We start from the raw sequence: 17,662 nt of genomic DNA on the forward strand, positions 1-17,662 counted from the left end.
ACTGTATGAACAGTGATTTGGTGGCAGGTTTGTGGAAGCTGTCGAAGGATCTAAATACTATCTGATCTACTTCGCAACTCAGTCTGTGTGTTCCTCACTGCACTCATGAATGGGCTAATTTTCCACAAAAGACTACTTTACTTTTCTTGTTCCTTTTGAAATATTAATATTCACATTTGAAAACAAAACCAGACATATTCTGATGTTGCAAACGGCATTGCTACAAAGGATGTTCCCATCTCCTAAAAGAGTGGTTCCAACTTGACAGTTTTTCTAGCTGGAGTCAGTATGATAAATACATGACAACTGTGGGAGAATGTGGCCAATTTTCCTCAGAAAGACTGACCGGCACACCTGAGCAGTTGCTCAAATATGACAGCAATCAAAATCTAGATAAAACTTTGTCCTTTCAATTCTTGAAATGTGCATATTTGGAAAAAACCCCCATCAACCCAACAACAAAAAATCCCACCACATTCCGGGTGTAACCAATGATTTTATAAATAAAAATTAATTAGCAGTGGGTGATTAGCTTCCCGAATCTTCAGAAAAAAATTAAAAGAGTAAGTTTAATCAGACATAAGAACATCTCAAGAAATTTGTTTAAAAACAGATCTGTTCTCCAGTGCAAATCTCATTTACCTTCAAGAACTCAGATACTAAAAATAGCATTGAGTCTTACAAATTGCTAAAGTGGTTATTCTAATACAACCTTCAGAAAACTGAAAGTGTGGTTACTCTCTACGTAGTAGTAGAATTGGGCCAGAAAATACAGAAACAAGTATCTGAATTGCATTTCACATCAGAAAAGTGATGCGTTGTCATTTGCTGAATTTAGTAGTGAGACGCTGAGAACCTCTCTCTGCCTATACCATGCCTGAACAATGAGATTTGTTTGATTTGTGCCCATAAATTCAAGATAAAAGATGAGTTTGGCTCTCAGAAAAACAAAGCAAAAAATGTAGTTGAACATTATTCAAAGAAGGTATTAAGGGCAAACAGGAAAATGGCAAAAACAGTGCTGCTTAGAGTGATGCATTTGACAATCCTCATTCTGACAGACTGAGTTAATGTTTTTTTTCTAGCACTTAATTCACTTCTTGCTTTGTTTTGAAATTTAATAATCTAAGTATGTTTAAAAATTTAATGACAGATTTTTTATAGTCAAATTTAAATTCAGGAAAGCAATGACAAGTGCTCTAGTACAAAAATAACACACCTAATTTCAACACCTAAAGTCAATGTAAAGTCTAATGTACAAATTATAAGGTGTATGGTAGAATAATTCTTTGATATTGTTTTTGGTCATAGTGATACAAAGTTTTGTAAAATTGTTAAAGTATGAAATAGAAAAAACCCACAACTGATGGTAAATTTTAACAGGAATAACAACATTTTTCAGTATTAGCCAGCAATTTTAGGAAAGTGTTGAATCCTATCAATCCTATTCATTACTAAAAGTGGCAAATCCTGCCTTCTGACAAGCCTACATACACGTTCAGACACCAGCTAGCATATTCAAACAATCATCTTTGTGCCCTTAGGCTCCATCCTTCCTCAAACCTCTCCTTTACTGTGATATCTACAACAAATTTGCCAGCTCTGGGTCTGCTGATACAGTGATATCACATACTACCTTGCGTACCTTTTCTTCCAAGCAACTGTATGCCCCTCTTAGAATTTTTTTGCATTTACAGTGAGGACCATTTGTGTTTCGTACATTCCCTTGCACAGTGGTCCACAGCAACTACTTGTAGTTGCTATGGTAACATAACAGCTATCGAAGAATATTGCAGTCTAAAAAGCATAATTTAGAAAACATGTCATAACAACATAATGTAGGTTTCCTTTCTTAGGGAGAACTCTTCTGTTTTTGGCTTCTGGTAGCCACCAGCCTGCTTACGTAGCAATCATGAATTCATCCTCAGATTTCAAATAGGACAGCACAGGTTGGTGCTGACTGGGTGAATTAAGAGTGAATTGATGAAAAATAAGGAAGGAAAGCAAGACTTTCCTGGAAGCATGTATCATGGTACTGAACTTGCTGAAATGGACACCAGTGGCTGTTGAGTGGAACGGAGCAATAGGTTGTTAAGGGAATCCTGAGTTTCTTAATTCTCATGTTAAGTAAAGGGGGAAAAGGAGAGGCTTGCATGGAAAGAACCAGAGCCACGGTGAAGCAAGAAAGGAATAAAAATAGGAATTCCTCTTTGCACCAACAAATGTGCATTTTTTTTGCTTTGCTTTTATCATACATGGGAGTTATTCCCCTCTGCCTCCCTGCAGATCGTTTGCTTATTTCACACTTTGCTGTGGCCTGCTCAGGAAGTTAACTTCCATGTTTGCAAATGAGTTTCATATGTTGTTGCCTACCTTCACAGTTTCTGCCCTTGTACAGTTAAACTACTAAGAATATTTTCATTGTCAAACTCAGAATAAAGGCAGGCTGCTGACATATATTCCCATATGCTATGGTACTGGGATGAAGATACTTCATAGAGAAGACTTTAAAATGAATACAATGAGGAAGATGCAGAAGAAAATATAGTGCATATTTATATTGCAACTCCAACAACAAAGAAAAATTGAAAACAAAACAGAAAGCGTATTTGCAATATGTCACCCTAAAGGATATCTTTAAGTTGAAATATTAAAAGCTTTCTCAGTAACAGCAGACTATGCCGGTTTAAAACAAAGCCCAAATTTGTCATACCTCAACAGCTCCGAGTGGTGTACTCAAAGCAATTCCAAACTATTCAAATGTCTTCCAAACTTGCGGTCTGCTTTTGTTTTTCCTTTTTCCTAACCTTTCCCCTTTTTCTCTCTTCCCTCTTCCAAACGCCTCACATTGTCTGGGTTCCAATATATGATGTTGATCTATCTGAAGTGTGCCTAGTCAGGGGATAAGGAAAAAATGTTATGCCTATTTTTCTTGTATTTCTTTTATGATTAAAAGATTACTTTTCTCTCTATGGAAGGCTTGGGATTTAATCAAATATTTGGAAAAATAAATATACTCTCCTAGCTATGAAAGAGTCTATTGCTTTGCTTTAAAATCATAATTTAAAAGATGCTTTATAGCTATAATTTGTTTGCATTATAGCACCTAGAAACTGCAGTAGGGCCCTCACTGTGATAAACAGTTTATGAATGCATAGAATTAAAACTTGGGATGCTTAGAGCTTGGAGTTTCACTATTGACTGCAACACATCGAGGATTTCACCTGTGACGAAAAACATTCCCTGCCCCAAAAAACCTTACACTCTTAATGAGCAAGACAGATTCACAAGGGGAGGAGAGGCAGGCAAAGTGGTTCATGGTTATGAAGCAGATCAGCTAGAGAGCAGAGAGCAAGTCCTTCTGTCTCCTGTCACAGCACAGTGCCCTGGGCGTGCTGCCTCGACACATAATTATCTACTAAATCTTTCCAGTGCCCTTGTGAAACAGGGTAAATTAGCCTGCATTAAATACTTTGCTGATTCCAGTGCTGATCCAGCTTGCTTAGACCTTGCTTGAATATATCTGCGCTATATTCCAGCCTGCCTGTATTCTCACTTCTGGGAATCTGTGCGGACTTGCCTCCGTTTTGAAAAACGACTCCTGGAAGGAAGGCTTGATTTGGACCCAGGGTAGTATAATGTTCCCTTCCCAAAGAAGGGAATAGGAGAAGAGAAAGGTGACTGTTTCCTTAATTTGTGGTGAAGAGCGTGGACAGTGCCATTGATCACAAAGACTTGTAGGGATCTGGGGGGACAGGACTAACCTTTACTGCAGGGGGACTCTCATGGGCAGTGAGACCTGTTACAAACTTCTATTGGACCATCCATCCAGGTATCCCAAAGCAGGAGAAATGCCATGGAAGAAAAAGATACAGCATGTAATCTAAAGATGGATCCTAAGTGCTTCCAAGCTTGTTTTTACTGCACTGAAACCTATAAAAGTTACCATAAGAAACTGCTTCTGGAACTGATATCCTTTTCCTTTTCACTACAGAATTCTCAGAATTACGGTCTTGGCAACCAACAAATATATTATAGGAGATTTTTCCCTTGAAGTTATTTTCATGTTAAAAGTGCAAATACAAAAGAACACAAATGAAACTGGAAAAAAATGGGCCAAATTAATCTTTGGTGTCACTGTGCTAGCTTCAGTCTGGGCTAGACTACATTCTAGCCTCTTCAATCACTTTGGAAATACCCAGTCATGATACGAAGCGACTGTTATGGTAGGGCTATTACACCAAGGTTTTTCAGGTAGACTGGAGTGCTGACAGGGATGTAAGAGTGGATTTTACAGGAAGTAAAAATCAAAATTACTTAAAGTTTTAAGAGGTTTTTTAGATATAACATCCCAAATGATAGTTTTGAGGAAGGTAAACTTGGGCCACAGATTTCAGGATTTTTTTCCTTGAAAGTTTAAAACTCAGGAACCAATATTAAGAAAGTTGGTTTCAGTTGTTCGTCTTTTTGGTAGCATGAACCTCTTTCTCTCAATCGCCCTCAGTTTCTGCCTTATTGTTAATTTCTTTCCTATCATTTAGATATCATGATGTACTCTGGCTATTCCTGCTTCTCCCTCCCACCTTCCAGGAGATGGAGTTTAGCAACATGCTTATGACCTACTTGCAGATTTCTGCCATTGGCAGCTTGAGGTCAGATGGGTGGGATATTTCTTCTTGGGACAAGAGGGTATCTGAACTCTTCAGAAATCTTGCAAGGTAGTCCATTAACCATGGCAGAGTTTGGGCTGGAACACTCTGTAAAGTTACTCTGACTTAAAACATTGCTATGTGTTGGCTCTGAAAGCATCTGTGCCTGCTCTTAGGAAAGTAATTTGACTTTAGTTTTCTCTGTTTCTTTGGGAGAGATGCTACTTGAATCCCCTGTTTCCTATAGGCTAAGAGGATGCTTGTGGACAAGGACTGTAGCTCAGCTGACACAACAGGGGCTAAACTGTGGAAATCTGACCCTAGGTCTCTTTTTAACACTCCTTAAAACAACAGTTTCTTGATCTAGTCTCATTAACCTCTAATCTTTGCATGCTTTCAGCTGAACTTTTGCACTAACTTAAATACATTTATTTCTTAAAAAAAACACACCTTGACTGGTTAAAGTATCTTTACTCCCTGTAGAACTGCAAATGTGCTGCTGTAGACCATGGAATGTAATTTTATATTTGTAGCCATATAAGTGCCCAAAGTATCTAGAATGTGGTACAACTCAATAAAAGAAGTAAAATATAGTGAGATATTGGAGCTATATAAACATCGTATCTGAGGAATACAGCAGTGAAGTACTCTGACATAGAATACGTTGTTTGGAGGCAAAAATTAATTTACCCCAAATGAAAACTCAATAGCTTGACTGATGATCATTGCTGACTGCTTTTAGGAGCTAGAGTTGTGGTGTGGTACCTTGCTAATTTAAGCCACTCTCCAATTTCACTCAATGAAATCACGTGGCTTCCACAGAAATTTAACTCTTATTTCTTTGAATACTATATTTTTGTTGTTACTATAGTGCTTATAACACTGTATGGATAAATGATAGCAAGAAACAGTATGTTGGATTAACTGCTAGCAAGATAATATTCAATTTACAATTTAGAACCATTTAATGTATGTGAAGATTAGTGCAATATTATGATCATTTTCAACAGTGACATTAATTTCAGTATTAAATTGCGGTTGGACTGTAGATGTCCAAATAAAAACATATGTTCAGATCCCTTTCTATGTGATATAAATGCAATATTTAAAATAAGCAAAATCCTAAATTGTTTCCTAACACAGAATAACGTGTCTCTATACTTGAGTGATCCATGCATGGATTAATCCACTACAGGTAGTCTGGAATAACATCCTGCAGACAAGCCCTCAGCTCTAAGAAAGCATAAGTATGCAATTTTCCTAAAATTTAGCTTGAGCTATTTAATGTTTGGTATGCAAAATGAGAAGAGGAAACAAAGACTAATGGAGTGAAATTTAGTTCTGCTCAGATTCAGTAAGAAGATATGACTTGTGTACCACCTATCTCCTGCATAAATCCTCAAAAAGTGATAAACTGAAATGTCAGATATAATTACACTTTTATATAAACTTTCATGCAAGATTTAATTACCATATTTTGTGCATGCTCATGTACTGTGCTGGAAATCTGTAGGCTATTTTATCTGCTGGCTTGATCTAGAGGAATAATATAAACAAGTTTATTTTTTTTAAAAACCTTACTGGTAGTGTTACAATTTGCTTCACATTTCTTAACTCTTCTACATGCCTGAAAAAAAACCCCAACCTCTTTGATTTAACAGTGACATATTAGAAACCGAAGCATGTGAAACATACTGGTGTTTTGCAAAAATAATTCTCCTGAAAGTTACTCTGTGCTTGTGTTGTCGTCAATGCTAGGAAATTATACTTTCTTCTTTGTCTATGCAAATGCTACAGTGAGGTTTTATTTTCTTTCTTCTGTGCATTTTGCACTCATTTTCATATATCTGTCATCAGAGCATTAAAAAATCATAAAAAAGCTTGGTGTTATAAAAGTCCTGACAGCACATTTTCAGCTTGCTTTATTTTTTTCTTGTTCAATTCACAATCAATGTTTGGAAACATCAAAGTCTGCAGAAGAAGGTTCTTTTTTTTTATCTAGACCTTTTATTTAGCATGTTTCTAACAACTATTTGATAGCAACCTCCCTTCCCCCTCCTTCTCCCACTGCAAACCTAAAAGATATGTCAAGTTCCTTCTTAGAGTTTGCAAAGAACAACAAATGACTGGGTTATTGTCTCCAAGGCGCCTCCCAACCGTACCAACTCTAGGTTTGGAAGGCACCTCCCAGGCCATCGTTCACGCGCTGCAGTGTATAATGATGTTCATGTAATGATTGAGCTCCACATTAAAAGTAATTAGGCTTTTTGCCTTAGTGTTTCCTTGGGAAGCTGTTGCAGGTCTTCATGTTTCTAGTTCAGCAAAGCTGTTGCAGGCCATCATGGTCTCTAGTTCAGCAAAGAGGCCACATGGTTAACCCTGCATTAGTCTCTCCTCTGGCTTACAATCAGGACACAGTTGAAATGTTTATATCCAGTAGGTGCAGTGCTTCTGAAAACATCTGTGCATAGATTAGTCTCTGTTCTTGAAAATGAGTGAGAAGCTTATTTAGAGGACAACTAGAATTTGCATCAAGTATCTGATTTGATAAGGTTATAATGAAATTAAGAATTTAAACTCCTTTTATCATCTTGCCTAATCTTAGGCTACTCGGGAAACACCATCCCACTAATCAGGTGGGTAAAGACATGAACCTTGCTCCTGCCTCTCCTGCTGTCCCTCCTGCCATTTCATATGGATTACCAGATATAGCAACCTACCTTCTGTATGGCTAATCAATTACTATTCTTGTTGGGAAAAGGTACAGAAAGGAAATGAGTCCCTGAAAGTCCTGTATTTGTGTGAGCAACCTTTTACTATTAGCAATGGCAGAATACAATGAGGACTTCTGTGACTGAGAGAAGCAACCCAGCATGGCCTTGGGTACGTTATCAGGGCTCACTTTTAACACCTGGACAAGATGCTTTTCAGGATGCTGTTCTCTAGCCCCATAAGTCTTTCTAATTTGATGTTATTTGATGTGAATCGTGTGTAAGTAATGTTAATTATGCAATAGGTTTTGAAGAATATGTTTTGATTGTACAGTGGAAATGTCAGTCCCATTAACAATCATTATTACCTGTCAGAAAGTAGAAGCAGCTTTGAATGAATGCTAATTTTTTTTCTCGTATCTGTGCAGATGCATACCAATGTTTCATACACATTTTGTTTATTTGTATCCTGATCACTAAAACAATCTTTTTCTCTCTCCAAGTTTTCTCTGCTTGAACTGAGCCCAGAAAAGAGAGAACAAGGCTCTAACTTCAGCCCTTCCGTGAGTCAGCTTGTATTGAATGTGCTTTTGAAACAAAGGTTTCAGTTTTCAGAAAGTGGTTCATCTGCTGAAGTGTTTCCAAATCTTGCTCTCAGTGGTCTCTGGAATTTATTAAAGCAGTGGCAAGGGTTCAAGAGGATTGGAGTGGGGGTTTGGAGGCAGCAGTCCAAAAGGAAGAAACTTGTTCTGTTTTGCTTTGTTATATAGGTTAAGGTAGCTGATTTAATAACTACTTCTGACCATAGACCCTCTCAATATTTTTTTGTCTCTAGTACCATCCTCTCAGTCCAGTGAATTTTTTGTGAACTTCTAAGAATTCTGCCACATGTTGTGAGGAAAGCCCGCAACTACGAAGGGCCATTTTTATTGACTCTAAGGTGACTGGTATAGGGTTCAAATAGACTGCTTTTCATTCCAGTTCTGTTACTGGCCTGCTAAACTAAACTGGGAGAGTCTTTCCCCATTTCCCTATCTCTTTTTTTTTTTAAAGTGAAGACAAAAATTATGGTACTCTGATAAAACAATACTCCTCTAATAATGTTAGTAGCTTCTCTCTTAATCTGGTTCGATGTGAGTGAATCTTCCGTGAAAATGGATGACAAGAAATTGCTTGAAATATTCCACCTGAGATTGCATTAGCTTTGTAAAATGTTATTGTTACAATCTCTGAATATACAGCTCCCAATGTATCCTATCATTGCCTTACATGTCTTTGCATTACATTACATTTTGTTGTGTCATTGTCATCCTGTAGTCAAGAAGCAGACGGATGTCCTCCTCCTCAGATTTTTCCAAGAACAAAGTTCCAACTCATACCAGAAGACTTCGTTATTCCTGAGGTTTATCACCTTCCATTCAACACTGCTGAGGTTTATCCCCTTTTTATTAAGCATGTGTAAAATTTCAACAGAACAAAAAGTTGTAACATATGTTCTTGTGAGAAATATAAGCAGCAAACAGAGGTTTGCATGAAAAGGAAACCTAGAAGAGCATTAGAGGGAACAAACAATATTTTCTGTATCCCACACTTCTATAAAACTGTGTTATTTTATTAAAGGCTCTGTACACTGTCCTTTTCACTGACAATCAGGACCTGCCTAGGATTATCAGATTTTCAGTCCAAAATCATGTCCTCCTTTCATTCTATTCTTGCAGAAGACCTAAAAGCTGAACATGAGGATGGCTCCTCCACACTTTTTATGTTGCTATTGAATTACCTGCATGCCTTAACTTTTCCAAAATGTAGTACTGCGAAACTGGGTGTCTTGTTTAGTTTATTGGTTAAACAAAAAATCTCGCCTATATGTTTCCCTACATACTGCCTGTTTTCAGTAGGAATGAGGAGGTAGGCAGATTTTCATAATGCAGTCTGGCCACAGTTAGAAATGAATGATATGGTATAGAAAAGATTAAAACAACAATAATGTTAATTCCCAGTCATGTTTTCATAAGAAAAAACAGCTGAAGAAGTGCAATTTTTTTTCCTGAATTTATGACTACTTGTTCTCACTTGTGTGAAATATTGGCAATAGGAAAGTCTTTTCTGGGCAAATTAATGTACCTTGTTTGATTTCTTTGGAATTCTGTTCTTTGATGTTTGTTTAATTAAGGATCGGTCCATATATTTAAAGTCATATTATAGTAATTTAATAGGCTACAATAATTATCTCTGGTGACCTCACTTTTTGGGAATATTTAATTGTCAGCCTTTAGGAAATCAGATGGAATAAGGAGTTAAAGAACAACATCCTTTGAACAGTGAGCAGCAGGGGATAGTCAGTGTACCTGTACAGATTTCATTTGGCAGCTTGTGTGTAATTGAAATGACTTTTTACTAGGAAAAAAGTGGCAAGTGAGCAGCAACAGGATTAGGAAAGTAATTGTTGGTTCGCTCTGATGTAATGTGAATTGGATATTCTGGAACAAAGTTTCCATTCATACATATTTTCTTAAATTTTTTTAGGGAGAGCAGTTCAGGAAGCCTCCAAATTCAATTTCAGCTGTAGTGTCATGCCAGATGAAGCAGTAGTTTGTCGAAGTATCTGGAACAAAACTATGTATTCCATTTTTCACTCACAAAAAAAACCCCACTAGAGATTCCCATTTTCCTTCGCATAAGGCAGGATTAAAAGAACAAATCGGAGAGATGGGGGAGATTGGTTAGATAAGAGAAACATAAGACACTAGGGATGGGTCTTGAATATGTTTGTCCATCCACAAATATTAATTAGAATATTTAATAATAATATATACGTTCATATTTTTGCATGCATGTTCTAAAAATAAGTATTTTATTTTTAGTAAGTTTGTATGTGTAGGTTTATTTAATAACACTGCAGCTGTAGCAGCATTATGCTACATTAAACCTATCACTAGTAAATAATAGGAGCCACTTGCAGGCTCAGCTTGCAGATAGTAAAATAGCACCCAGCTTCAATGCAATCATTAAATTCCACTGTATCAGACTACCAGAATTGTGTATGAACTGTATGTATGAAACCTGACCACTGTTTTCATAAGACGCTTGGTTACATTGTCACCTTGCTGCAGGTATTTCGATACATGGCAAAATATATTGTACAATGTTCAATTTTAAAACAGGGCATTGGGTTGCTTTCAGATCTTGTAGTAACCCTAATATATCAGTGCTTAACAGAAGGCCTTGTATGAGCATTTCCTCTGTGAACTCTGAAAATTAAGTATATAGTATGTAACAGTATGTAACCATACAATCAGCTATATAGGAAGTTAGGAAAATAATATAAATGTACACTCTAAAAGAATATAAGGCATTAATCTTAAAATATCTCCAAATTTACAGATTCTGAGAAAGAAGTAGCTCATAAGAAGACTTGAGCTAATCAAGAGTATTTTTGAGTACACTGGGTATAAGATACTTACAGAAGAGTGATTAATACTGTTCCTCAGTGAGACTGCACAAAAAAGGTGAAATTACTCCCACATATTAGCCTTGAGAGGCTCTAAAGTTTGGAGCAGATGAGGAGATATTATAAAGATTTCAGTGTTTACGATGTGAAACGGAGAACAAAGATTCATTTAAAGTCTAAAAGATTTGTTTTCTAAACAATAAAGCACTGCCTTATGCAGTTGATGCTACGTTTTTTCAAGAGTCCAGAATTACAATAAAATTGCATAAGCTTCAGATCTGAAAAATGAGTGATGGAAGATGTCTGCTAAATGTCAAGTAAACAGTGTTTGTTGCACTGGTAGAATATTATTTCAGGTAATTGCAGAAGAATAAGTAATTAGAACAGAAAGCATGATGTTAGGTGGAAATTAAGTCTTTGAAGGGAAATCCTGGTCATAGAGAAATAAATGAAAATTTCCATTAGCTTTTATGAGCCAAGATTTCACTCTTGAAATTTAAAGTTTTGTCTTCAGTATTCCTCAACCTGATACAACACTTTTACTGTATTTATTCCTGATATGCTAATTACAATTATGCATATAATATGTTATATAGCTATATATACAGATATATACACGTGTACATGACACACACACAAATATACATATATATACACACACACATGGATGCATACATATAATGAACCAGAAACCTGTATTGTTCTGGAAGGTACATAAATCATGTGCCCTAATTAAACATGTGAATAGTGTAGTCCCATATAAATCAGATCCTTGATGCTAGGTGTGGTCTGGTCTTATGTACCCATATATTGGAGCTCCTCTGTGGACAAAATCAGGTATGTGCGACCAATATTGTTCTCTTTAAAGTAAAACTAGGTTTATAACAACAGTGATTCTGCAACCGAGAGATGTTCAGAACTAAGAGTGCAGTACTTTTCGCTACGTTCATTCAAGAATGTATGTATATTCACAAGAAAGGTCAAAAAAAGGTTTACTGTTGAAGCTGAGTCTGTCACTTATCAAAAAGTTATGCACAGCAAAACTGTGCAGCTTGCCTTTTGATGTTTTGTCTGATAAAAACTGTTGTGAACATATCATGAAAGAGATCATAAAATAATGCCCTTACACTGGCCTTTTAATTAACTATTAATGATAAGACTCCATTGTTTTACAGTTCAATAACATAGTTTTTCAGTGGACAGTGTGCTAGGCTGATTGCCAGCTATTACAGTGTATCCAGACAAGCATCCTCCACCCAAAAGTTTGGTGAGGGGAATGAGGGAAATCTTTTAAAGTTCCCATTTAATAGTATATGTGCTATGAAAACAAGATTAAAAAGTAGGAAGGAAGATATGCAAATTTTAAGGCAAGCATTGCTGTTAAACACAAATTATATTGGGGTTTTTTTAGTGTACGTTCTGTGACAAATGAGAACCTGTTGAATACAGGTGCTCTGTTGTTTCCTTAATGCTACATCCTTGAATAAGATTCTGCATTCCCTTAATCAGAATGACTGAGAAAAGGCAACATTTTTGCTGGAGCTACTCTGTGGGCATGGTAGAGCGGGGTTAATTTACATTTCACAAAATAAAAGGAGTTATGATAACTGCAGAGATGAAAAGGCAAGCTTCTTGCTTGTCTGTGTGTCTCAGTACAGCACTCTCCTTCACACTCTGCTTTGTAATGATAGTCAAGGAAGCAGCCACAAGCAACCAAATAAAAAACGTGGTTCTATTTTTCCTCAGGAAAAAAGGATTCAGTATTTTCCCCATGCTGTAAGAACTGGAAGGCTCCAAAAGAGAGGGGTGGATTCCATGCTCCATGACTGGTGGTAATACAGAACTTTGCAAGAAGCTATGTAAGTTAGAGCTCTGCAACACAAAAGTTAATACTGGATTAACTGCAAAGGAATAATTTGAAATATTTCCTTGTCTTTTCTAGAGTGCTTGAATATTCCCAAATAAATAATGAGCTTTGGAAGTTATTCATCTCCCCAAGAGAGACAAAAGTTTCTGTAAACTTGACTTTAAGAAGTATTGCTGCAGGCAATGAAATCTATACAAGCAAACAAAGCCCAGGAGATAGGTTGCCTTCTGGCAGACTATTAGAAAACATTTTTTTAGCAACTTGCTACATTCTTCAAAATAATAACAACTATTATTTTTAAATGGAAATATTTTCTGTTTGAAGTAGTATTTTAAAAAGCCTTGGGCTCAGAGCACACCAGAGTAAGTCTCATTGCTAGTCCTATTGACATGAATGCAGTATGGCTCAAATCTACAAGAATATAACCAGCCATAGCTTGGGTTTTACACTGTCTGAGCTTGAAAGTTTGGTGTGTTTTCGGTTGGTTTTTTTTTTTGGGGGGGGGAGCGGGATAGATTCCATGAACTCTCAGTCCAACTTTGGTTCTGAAGGTCTGGAAGACTGCAGAGCTTTCCTCTGCTTCAGAGCAGTTCATTTGATGGTCCTTTATTAAAGGCCTTGCAAGTGGATATGGAGATGAGTCCTCCAAACTCTGTGGAAGACAAATGATGATTTATTGCAGCATTTTCCTAAAATGTTAACTCGAAAAGACAACTGAATGCAACTTTTCTGCTAGGAGAATCCAACTAGAATGGCACAATGCCTACCTCTAAGCAGAAGAGCTCTAAATACATTATATGAAAATTCCTATTTTATGAGTGGAACTACCTAATTCCACCATACAGCTGAGAGAAAATCCGGACATCAGAATAGGGCAGGCTGTGGTGAAGCAAGAAGTGTTATGCTATACATGCTCTCCTGCTAGCTGACAAGTCCACTGACAACTTGTAGTAGTCTATGCGAATTTGTCATTTTCAGATTATGAGAAGGAATTTATACATATAGTTTCTTTAAAAAACGCTAAAATAAGCTTGGAACAGTAATTTGAAGTGTTGTATTCTGAACACTGTGACTTGCATATTTTTAAAATTTTATTATTCTAATAAACCATCTAAATTTGTGACCTGGACATCTGATCTCTCAAAATATGTTTTCCCCCACCCTCCAAAAACAATTATGCACTTGCCACTAAACAGCTACCTACTTCCAATATTCAATAGAGTACAAAGTGAGGAATGTGCATCTGATGTGTAACATAGATCTACAGGCAAAATTAAGGTTTCCTCACGTACATTAAAAAAATAGATTACGGCATGAAATCTAACAATACCTATTTACAATCACACTAAGAAATTACTTGGCAGACTGTTAAATTCAGCCATTAAAATAATTATTCAATGTGAGAGAAACATGTAACAATTATATTTCACATTGGTTTGTCGGAACTTTCTAATTTATTAATTTCAGTGACAATGCCTTTAAGAATAATATGATAGAGGAGTATCTTACCCTGAAATATAGCAAGTGACAGCCTTACTTTAATCAGAGATTTCTGTTTTCTTTAGATGAATTACTACAAATACTTTGCTATACCTGTTTTAATTGTAGCGATTTAAAAAGTCTTACACTTTGATCCTCTACTCTTGGGATAGGGAGTACAGTAACTTCAGGACCTAGTTCTAGACATCTTTTGTAAATCTATTTTGAAATGAGTTATATGGGGAAAACTTCAGCAATTCAACAGAAGTTTTTGATGTTAAGACCTGAAATCTCGTTTTGGGGGAAGTTTCTATTACAGGGCCAAAACAATGACAATGCTCAGCTACAGGGATTTAAGAACTGTGTCCCGCAGATTAGATATCCCTACAAAGTAATAGCAAAAGAATGTGCCGCAATTATAAATACATGACACAAGCACCATGGATTTATTTTAGATGCAGCAAAGAATACAAATGAGTTTCTGCTAACAACTGGTAGTCTAAAGTATTAAGTTTTCTATTTAGATGAAGTTTTCCCATTATGTCTCATTATTTCAGTCAGCATTTATGCTTTTATGCCTTTTTTTTTAGGAGATACTCTACCAAAAATAAATAATTAAACCACAGATGAACTGTCAAAAGGGAACATTCATATTTTAACGCAACATTAACATTTTGGTAATTAACATGGCAGTTAATGCTTTTAGCAGATGTAACAACATTAGACTTGTAAATTTTAATTAAAGTTAATGGTTCACGATAGCTGTAGGGATCAGGCATCCTCTCTGGATACTGAAAACATGTCTAATATGATTAGAAATACTAATTGAAGAAAAAAGAACTGCAATAGTAATGACTACTTCTTTATCCAATTAAATTATTACAAACCTGCAGCAACTTTTAAAAATGTATTTGCAGGAGGAAGCTTGAAGAGTCAAGTGCTCCCCTTGAAGAAACTAAAAGGGGTCAAAAGAACATTGCAGACATTCTCTGTGTGTTAGAAGAGGGAAAAATCATTAATGGAAAGCCACTGCTCCTTCCTTATCCTCCCGAGACCATATTCCCAAGAAATACTATAAAGTTATTTGGTTACATTTCACATCCCTTTTGGATTTAATTAGGAACTAATGTGTTAGTTTTAATTCCCTCAGAGGCTTTGAATTCCAATAGCAGGCGGAGAAACAGGACTGGCATCTGGGAACTATGACTCAAGTGGACGTTTCCCAGTTTTAGTGCAAGTTAAGAGATTGGTAGTGAGTCCTTTTCATGGCTTGCTGATACATGAAACATTTTAATAAGCACAGGGAAAGGATTAGTTTTACTAAGGGTAATTACAAGCTGCTAGCCACCTATAAAATGCACTCCCATTTTATTGTAAAATGCCAACAATATTTATTTCACTTGTTCTGTGGATTTTTTTTCTCTAAAGCTGGCTCCAAAGTCTGCTGAAGTCAGTAGGAAAATTCTGTAGTCCTTATTCTAGCAAAATTGCCACTGAAAATCATGTTCTTTCTACTGGGAGTTCCAGCTAATAAAGATTAAACACTGGAAATTAAGTTTGCTTTTTTTGACTGACAATAGTTATTTTTACTATAAATGCAGTTATTCCCCGCTAGTGCCGTTAGCTCTGTTTCTGTCAACACCCTTCCAACATCACCATAAATTATTATTCATTTGCATTGCAGCACAGGCATAGGCTCCATTCTACCAGGCAAAGTGCAAAGACATGGTGAGAGACAATTCTTGTTTGGAAGAGTTGCACTCTAACCAGTTGTGACACAGGCTAAGAGAAAGGATGCTAAGAGAACGAATGCTGTTTTATCTTCATTTTATTTCTAGCTGAAAGGCTGGAACAAGAGATTAGGAAATTTGGTCAAGCTTATATGGAAAGACTGAATAAAGCTATTTGAATGCAATTTATCGAGTAACACTGGAATTCAGAACATTTGCAAAGACTTGTATTAATCTCTGGGCGAAGAGCCTATGTCCAATGTATATACCTTTTTGTCTTGTATCAGGACTAAATGTAAACACTAAGTGATGTTTAAATAATCATGAACCTCTGGCTGCCTTTCTACAAAGATGTATATTTTGTTGAATTCAGGTAAGATGATCTTAATTGTGCATTTTGAATAACTGTCCAATTGTATCACTTGGTATGATACAGTGGATAGCATAATACGTTTGAATATCCACTTCCATGAGGTCTGTGGCTTCATGATTTACTTGTGTGCTAAATAGCCAAGAAATGCTTTTATCTCATCTATCACTTTCCATTGGAAAATCCCAATATATTTTACAAACTTTCTTCCAAATTTTACCTGTGTTACTATGTAAAAATAGTAAGTTGCTTCTATGGATTCCTCAGGGATTCAACACTGTGAGGACAACAGTGTGGATGTCTGATCTACCCAAGGATTTAGTCAGGTAGGAAGGGGAAATAAAAGTTATGGTTAAGGTTTCAGTAAATTTTTTAGACACTAATTCTTCATTTCCTAGTCACCACTGAAGCTAATGTGGTTCTGCATATGGATCCATAAACATGGATATTTATTTTATTTGACTTAAAATATAACAGCCGTGGATTTTCTTTAATAATTTACTGCATTTTTGTTTTGTAGTTTTATAGTAATAATGACTCAAGCATAACACAATTTCTGGCAGCTATGACTTACTGAAGGAAAGGACAAACATGACTGAATTTTCTCTTTTTTTTTGTTAAAATTCCCAGATCCAACAGCTAAGGCCCAGGTCTTCAGCTGTGTAAATCAGCATGACTCCACTGAAGTCAGAGCAGCTACGCTGACTTACACTAGCTGAGAATCTAGACCTCAGTGACACCAAATATACAGTTTCTAGGTTTTATGGGCAAGTACATGTTTATAGACTTGAAGGCAGTTTCTAATCCTGTGTCATATCGTAAACACTACTGCCTTGAACAAACAGACATATCAATTATTTGGAAGCTGAAAGGCTTACCTGCTTCTGTAAGACTTTCTTTTATATGAATAAGCTTCTGTTTTTCTGTGAAAGAACTACATGTATAGAATCATAGTATCATTTAGGTTGGAAAAGACCTTTAAGATCAGAGTCCAAAGGTAAACCTAACACTGCCGAGTCCATCACTAAATCGTGTCCCTAAGTAAATGCCACATCTACATGTATGAATGGTTATTGCCAGAAACAAGTTAGATAATTTCTACCGTTGGAAAAATGTACTAGTAGATAGATTCCGGCATTCAGAGCAGGGTAATCAATTAACTTACAAGGTGGAAAATTAAAAATATATAAAGGGAATACCTCCCAGTCACTGATTAGAGGTTCACTGTCACAGCATTCATGAGGCCAAGAAATTTGTGAGGTTCAAAATGGATTGGACCTTTAGACAGACATAGAGGATGTCCTAGCCAAAAAAAAAAGAAAAAATGTTCAGAAGAACAGTCGCTTGATGCGTAAGAGTTTACGATAAATATTTGTTAAATATGAACAACTGAGGTAGGATGTAA

At 36.3% G+C, this 17,662-nt stretch overlaps 1 protein-coding gene across 4 annotated transcripts in view; it reads right to left on the reverse strand.

Moving 5' to 3' along the window:
- LOC142412626 (uncharacterized) overlaps positions 1–17,662 on the reverse strand; it is a 50,728-nt gene that overhangs the window by 25,141 nt on the left and 7,925 nt on the right. The window contains exons 2-3 of one of the 4 annotated variants that reach the window (XM_075508176.1): positions 17,457–17,559; positions 10,389–11,632 (exon numbers count right to left, since the gene is read on the reverse strand). The gene's annotated coding sequence lies outside the window, so the exon portion shown is untranslated. Of the gene's footprint in view, positions 1–10,388; positions 17,181–17,456; positions 17,560–17,662 lie in introns of those variants that run through there. The other 3 variants (XM_075508174.1, XM_075508175.1, XM_075508177.1) reach the window with 3 other exon arrangements.

This window comes from Mycteria americana, chromosome 7, assembly GCF_035582795.1.
Source record: "Mycteria americana isolate JAX WOST 10 ecotype Jacksonville Zoo and Gardens chromosome 7, USCA_MyAme_1.0, whole genome shotgun sequence".
Taxonomy (NCBI): domain Eukaryota; kingdom Metazoa; phylum Chordata; class Aves; order Ciconiiformes; family Ciconiidae; genus Mycteria; species Mycteria americana.